This window comes from Garra rufa, chromosome 24, assembly GCF_049309525.1.
Source record: "Garra rufa chromosome 24, GarRuf1.0, whole genome shotgun sequence".
Lineage (NCBI taxonomy): Eukaryota > Metazoa > Chordata > Actinopteri > Cypriniformes > Cyprinidae > Garra > Garra rufa.
This window is the reverse complement of record NC_133384.1, coordinates 3,484,938-3,492,442: the sequence shown is the minus strand read 5'-3', so window position 1 is coordinate 3,492,442 and position 7,505 is coordinate 3,484,938.

The window sequence follows — 7,505 nt, the reverse complement described above, 5'->3', positions numbered from 1 at the left end:
GCTATATAGACATTTAAAAAATTCATAAAAAAATGAAATCAAATTGTTTTCTGAAAACTCCAACAGATTATTGTTCCTCATCTCCTCAAGTAACACTGTGGTGATTTTCAAGTTGTTTTACTGTATACTTTTTTAATAATTGCATACCAAAGTCGACATATGCAATTGACATTGCTATATAGGCATTTTAAAAATTCATAAAAAAATGAAATCAAATTGTTTTCTGAAAACTCCAACAGATTATTGTTCCTCATCTCCTCAAGTAACACTGTGGTGATTTTCAAGTTGTTTTACTGTATACTTTTTTAATAATTGCATACCAAAGTCGACATATGCTATTGACATTGCTGTATAGGCATTTTAAAAATTCATAAAAATATGAAATCAAATTGTTTTATGAAAACTCCAACAGATTATTGTTCTACATCTCCTCAAGTACCACTGTGGTGATTTTCAAGTTGTTTTACTGTATACTTTTTTAATAATTGTATACCAAAGTCGACATATGCTATTGACATTGCTGTATAGGCATTTTAAAAATTCATAAAAATATGAAATCAAATTGTTTTATGAAAACTCCAACAGATTATAGTTCTACCTCTCCTCAAGTACCACTGTGGTGATTTTCAAGTTGTTTTACTGTATAATTTTTCAATCATTTCATACCAAAGTCGACATATGCTATTGACATTGCTATATAGACATTTTCAAAATTCATAAAAAAATGAAATCAAATTGTTTTCTGAAAACTCCAACAGATTATTGTTCTACATCTCCTCAAGTATCACTGTGGTGATTTTCAATTTGTTTCACTGTATACTTTTTTAATAATTTCATACCAAATTCGACATATGCTATTTACATTGCTTTATAGATATAATTTTTTTTTTTTTTTAAATATGAAATCAAATTGTTTTCTGAAGTCTCCAAACGATTATTGTTCTTCATCCCCTCAAGTACCACTGTGGTGATTTTCATGCAGCTTAACATGCAGTTTAATTGTTTTTATAATTGCATACCAAATCTGGACCAATACTATTTAATATTTCTCTATAAATACATGATTAATAAAAACATAAAAATATGAAATCAAATTATTTTCTGAAAACTCTAAAAACAGATTATTAGTTCCCCTTCAGTCGAATTACTACGCCGTTACATTGGGAACTCGCATGAGAGACCAATCATCTCTGAGCCTTATTCAAAAGTCCAATGAACATTGGCGAGTGGTATTTTCGCTTTGAGAGCTTCTCATGCTCAAGCCGACAGAAGAAAAAGAAGTGTTCCTGCGGGCGGCCGATTTCACGGCCTCAACAAAGCCTCCTGCTCTCCAGCGAGCAAGCCCCATTGAGTGCACAGTGGTGCCGCGGTTTCCTGCCTGGGCAGACCGGGACTAAAAGAGCAATTTCTCACAGCTGTGTTAGACGTTCTTTTAAGAATGGCTTTCCGGCCGTGCGTTTGTGGGTGCGGCAGTTACCTCACCTCTCTGGACGGACATGAACGCTGTCTCACATGTCTAGGTCGTGAACATGCTGGGGCAGCGTTCCCGGATGGTTGTGCGTTCATTGCGAACACATGACCATGGCCATGCTGAAGTCTCTCTGCGTCTCTCAAACGTTCTGCCGGCCCCAAAAGCCCTGCGGACTTCCGCACCTCAGCGTGGTCCCGCCGAGATGCCAGAGCAGTACGCTTCCCCGCATGCCGGGCTGAGCGTCTCCTTTGGCACTCCACAGGAGGAGGAGATGTCTGTTGCAGCATCAGAGGGAGAGTCTGAGAGTGAGGATGCCATCCCGGCCGCGCAGCACCCCTCCGAGGTTTCTTCCCAGAGGTGCATGAGGAGCTGGTCAAAATGTGGCGGGCACCTTCTTCATCTTGCCCGCTGCCCAGCTCCTCTCCCCTCGCCACCCTCCGCCCCCAGGTCGACGGTACCCACATTTACTCAAAAAGAGAAACCAGGGAAGAAGGTAAGCACTGCTTAGTGCAGGTTGACTCTTCTCCAGGACGTACATCCTTCTGGGTTCAGTCTCTTTTCCCTGTCTCCCCCCAGGCTGCCCCACCACGGTCACGACGGTCAACGTTCCCTTGCTACTGCCGTGGTGGTTGATACGGACGGTACGGCATGGCTTGGCTTTGCGATTCAGCTCTCCAGGCGTCCGCCCAGGTTCAGAGGTACCCTTTACATTTTTGTTCTTTCGGGCACGCTTGCCTCTGTCCTGCTTGCGGAGGACGCGATCCAGCCTGCCCCTCCAGCCGAGATGAAGTTAGGGTCTTACAGTCTCTACTTCAACGTGCCCAGAAAGAATGGTGGATAAACACCCATCCTGGATGGAGCTCTGTTTCAGCCCCTTTTCAGGCTGCCGGATCAGATGCTCACAATGATGTGCATATGAGTATGCTTCCGTCTCCAGGGGTGGGTTGAAGAGCACCCGCTGTTACGTCTCGATTCCTCCCCGGCTCAGACCCCTTCTGCGGTCTGCCCCCGGGGGTCGAGTATTTCAGTGCGAAGTGCTTCCATTTGGCCAGTGCCCTTCTCCCCGCATCCTTCTTAAGGCCACGGGAGCTTTCCTGTCCCCTCTTCGGCAGACAGGGATTCGCGTTTACAACCGTCTCGACGACTGGTGCCTTCCAGCTCACTCGCGAGTTCAGTTGTGTGAATTTGGGGACTTGGTGCTTCGGCACCTCTGACATCTGGTCCTTCAGGCCGACCGAGAGAAGAGCAGACTCCCTCTAGAATAGAGGGGGATCTCTTTTCCCGGGCTGGAGCCAGACTCGGTCAACAGGACAGCCCGCCTTGCCACCAAGAGTACACAGTCAGTGCTGTAGTGCCTACGATTATGCAGGCACAACTCAGCGGTCCTCCTCAAAATTTTGAGGCTCCTGGGGCACATGACAGCTTCAGCCGTTTTTCCGTTGAGCTCGTTTCATGTGAGACCGCTTCAGCACGATCGAGTCCTGAAATGGACATAGCATCTCGGCTCACTCTGGACTGGCGTTTTCCCGCAGTGTTGCCGAATAGTCAGCCCGTGGCTTTCCACAGGTTGAGATGCTGTGTGCAACGGGCACTTAGAGCTCATCCACCATCTGCTCCTACGGAGTCAAACGTGGCAGACATTGCTACGTGCCATTCTCATGATGCCAGGGAAACCGTACGGCCTGTTGGCTTCCACGGCAGTCCAACCACCCTGCGGAATGGCGACTCCACCCCGTGACGTTTCAGCTGCTTCTGAGCTATTTCGCCAATGCCCAGCCACATTCGCTCGCCCTTCCCAATTTCTCCCTTTGCCAGTCGCCTCTTCTCAAAGTGGAAGTGGCACTCGGCCCTTCAGACGCACCGAGCAGCTCTTTGTCTGCTTTGGAGGTCAGCAGAAAGGGAATGCTGTCTCCAAACAGAGGTTGGCTCATTGGGTGGTAGATGCCATCTCCCTGTCATACTTGTATCAGGGACTGCCATGCCCCTTAGGTGTTCGTGCCCACTCCACACGGAGTGTTGCCTCATCCTATGCGTTGGCTCATGGCGCCTCGCTAGCAGATATCTGTAGAGCTGCGGCCTGGGCGACACTGAATACCTTCGCTAGGTTTTATAACCTTCGCGTAGAGGCTGTTTCCTCCCGTGTCCTAACATAAGGACTTCAGATGAGGGGAGGTCGGCTGGTGTCGGCTTGCTGCACCATTCCCATGAGGATCAGTGCGCTATTTTCCCATTAACCCTGGGTCCTCCATGCCCCGCAGTCAGGGCTAGTTGCGGAGTAGTTCCTGACTGTGCTCCTGCCGGGTCTCCTTCGCCCCGCTGGTTGTGGCAATATATGTTTCAGTATTTTCCGGTGGTCAACCAGAAGGCCTCTGTTTCCCTCGTATGTCCCTAAGAACTTATGGATATATTGAATTATTTTTATTTCCACATGGAAAGATCTCATGTGCTCCGCCCCCCAACCATGTTTCCGTACAACTGGCATTCCTGTGGGGTCCCCCACAATTGGCCCCCAGGACCTTGGGAAGGTTACATTAACACTCCCACCTGCTAGCACGTATACCTGCCGGCACGTGGGTTTGTGCCACCTGCTATATCACAGCTATGCAGATGATACCCAGATTTAACTAGCCTTATCGCCAAATGACTACAGCCCCATTGACTCCCTCTGTAAATGCATTGATGAAATTAGTTGGATGTACCAAAGCTTTCTTCAATTAAACAAGGAGAAAACAGAAGTCATTGCATTTGGAAACAAAGATGAAGTTCATAAGGTAAATGCGTACCTTGATGCTAGGGGTCAAAAAACAAAAAATCAAGTCAAGAATCTTGGTGTGATTCTGCAGTCAGACCTCAGTTTCAGTAGCCATGTCAAAGCAGTAACTAAATCAGCATACTATCATCTCAAAAACATTGCAAGAATTAGATGTTTTGTTTCCTGTCAAGACTTGGAGAAACTTGTTCATGCCTTTATCACCAGCAGGGTGGACTATTGTAATGGTCTCCTCACTTGCCTTCACAAGAAGACCATTGGACAGCTGCAGCTCATACAGAACGCTGCTGCCAGGATTCTGACTAGAACCAGAAAATCAGAGCATATTACACCAGTCCTCAGGTCCTTACACTGGCTACCAATTATGTTTAGGATAGATTTTAAAGTACTTTTACTTGTTTATAAAGCACTCAATGGCCTAGGACTTACATACATTGCAGATATGCTCACTGAATATAAACCGAACAGACAACTCAGATCACTAGGATCGAGTCAGTTAGTAATATCAAGGGTTCACAAAAAACAAGGGGAATCCGCTTTTAGCTATTATGCCGCCCACAGTTGCTTCCAGAAGAGATCAGATGTGCTAATACATTAGCCACATTTAAATCCAGACTCAAAACTCATCTGTTCAGTTGTGCCTTTATTGAATGAGCACTGTGCTACGTCCGAACAGACTGCATTATTTTGTGTATACTGTGCTAATTCATTTTAAAATACATTTCATCTTAAATCATCTTAAATGTTCTTAAATTCTGTTTTTATTGTTGTGATTATTATTTTAAATTTTTATGATTTTTATGCTATTATGATTTTAATTCCTTTTATGTACAGCACTTTGAATTGCAATTGTGTATGAAATGTGCTATATAAATAAACTTGCCTTGCCTTGCATGGCCTTGTTCCCAATGTAACGTGGAAGTGATTCGACTGAAGGGGAACGTCTAGGTTATGTAAGTAACTCTCGTTCCGTGAAGGAGGGAACAGAGACGTTAGATTCCCCTGCCACGACCTTGCCGTTGCGCTGACCGCGATGATTTTTTATATCTATAAAGCAATGTAAATAGCATTTGTCTTGAATTTGGTATGAAATTATTAAAAAATGATACAGTAAAACAACTTGAAAATCACCACAGTGGTACTTGATGAGATGAAGAACAATAATCTGTTGGAGTTTTCAGAAAACAATTTGATTTCATTTTTTTATGAATTTTTAAATTGTCTATATAGCAATGTCAATAGCATATGTCGACTTTGGTATGAAATGATTGAAAAAGTATACAGTAAAACAACTTGAAAATCACCACAGTGAAACTTGAGGAGATGTAGAACAATAATCTGTTGGAGTTTTCAGAAAACAATTTGATTTCATATTTTTATGAATTTTTAAAATGCCTATATAGCAATGTCAATAGCATATGTCGACTTTGGTACGAAATTATTAAAAAATGATACAGTAAAACAACTTGAAAATCACCACAGTGATACTTGAGGAGATGCAGAACAATAATCTGTTGGAGTTTTCAGAAAACAATTTGATTTCACATTTTCATGAATTTTTAAAATGCCTACACCGCAATTATGTCGACTTTGGTATGAAATTATTAAAAATGATACAGTAAAACAACTTGAAGATCACCACAGTGAAACTTGAGGAGATGTAGAACAATAATATGTTGGAGTTTTCAGAAAACAATTTGATTTCATATTTTTATGAATTTTTAAAATGCCTATATAGCAATGTCAATAGCATTTGTCGACTTTGGTATGCAATTATTAAAAAATGATACAGTAAAACAACTTGAAAATCACCACAGTGATACTTGAGGAGATGAGGAACAATAATCTGTTGGAGTTTTCAGAAAACAATTTGATTTAATTTTTTTATGAATTTTTAAATTGTCTATATAGCAATATCAATTGCATATGTCGACTTTGGTATGAAATTATTAAAAAATGATACAGTAAAACAACTTGAAAATCACCACAGTGGTACTTGAGGAGATGAGGAACAATAATCTGTTGGAGTTTTCAGAAAACAATTTGATTTCATTTTTTTGTGAATTTTTAAAATGCCTATATAGCAATGTCAATTGCATATGTCGACTTTGGTATGAAATTATTAAAAAATGATACAGTAAAACAACTTGAAAATCACCACAGTGGTACTTGAGGAGATGAGGAACAATAATCTGTTGGAGTTTTCAGAAAACAATTTGATTTTATATTTTTATGAATTTTTAAAATGCCTATATAGCAATGTCAATTGCATATGTCGACTTTGGTATGTAATTATTAAAAAATGATACAGTAAAACAACTTGAAAATCACCACAATGAAACTTGAGGAGATGAAGAACTATAATCTGTTGGAGTTTTCAGAAAACAATTTGATTTCATATTTTTATGAATTTTTTAAATGTCTATATACCAATGTCAACAGCATATGTCGACTTTGGTATGTAATTAAAATAAATGATACAGCATATAACATACAGGACATGCAGAACAATAATCTGCTGGAGTATTCAATTTGATTTCATATTTTTATGATTTAAAAAAAATGTCTATGAGAAAAATGGTATAAATAAAAAAAACTTTGGTATTCAATTATAAAATAATGAAACCGTTAAACAGCATGTAAATCACCACAGTGATAGGATGCAGAACAATAATCTGTTGGAGTTTGAAGAAAAGAATTCGATTTTTATATTTTTATGATTTTTTGCGCATGTCAGATTAATAGTTTTTTTTGGGGGGGAGACAGAGATAGAGAGATTGTTAATAGCATTGTTCCTGACTACGGTATGCAGTTCTTAAAAGCAGTTTAGTAACATGAAATGCGCTGCGTTAGGTTGGAGGTGTTTGTTACCGTAAATAACTATATAGGCGCGCAACATAAATTTAGGCGGAGATGGCGTGACCGCACTTTTACGAAGCGCAGATGGTGTGACCGCAGTCGGCTTCTAATGTGGTTAAACATGACATATAACGTTAAATCCTTTTGGACGGGTCATCTTTAATGTCCTTAACTTGTTTGTTCAAGAGCAGTTTGTTTTGGCTGAAGGTATGGTAGTGCTTGCGTGATACTGAAAAAAATTATTAACTTCTGTGGCAACTATTGCATTTAAAGCAATGATGGGCAGATCGTATCCTTAACTGCGTGTTTGTACTGTAGAATTGTTTCCACAGACTCAAACTTTATTTGTGGTGTTACGTTAGATGTGTTTCGTTCATACTGGACACCATCACAACTCCAAATAAC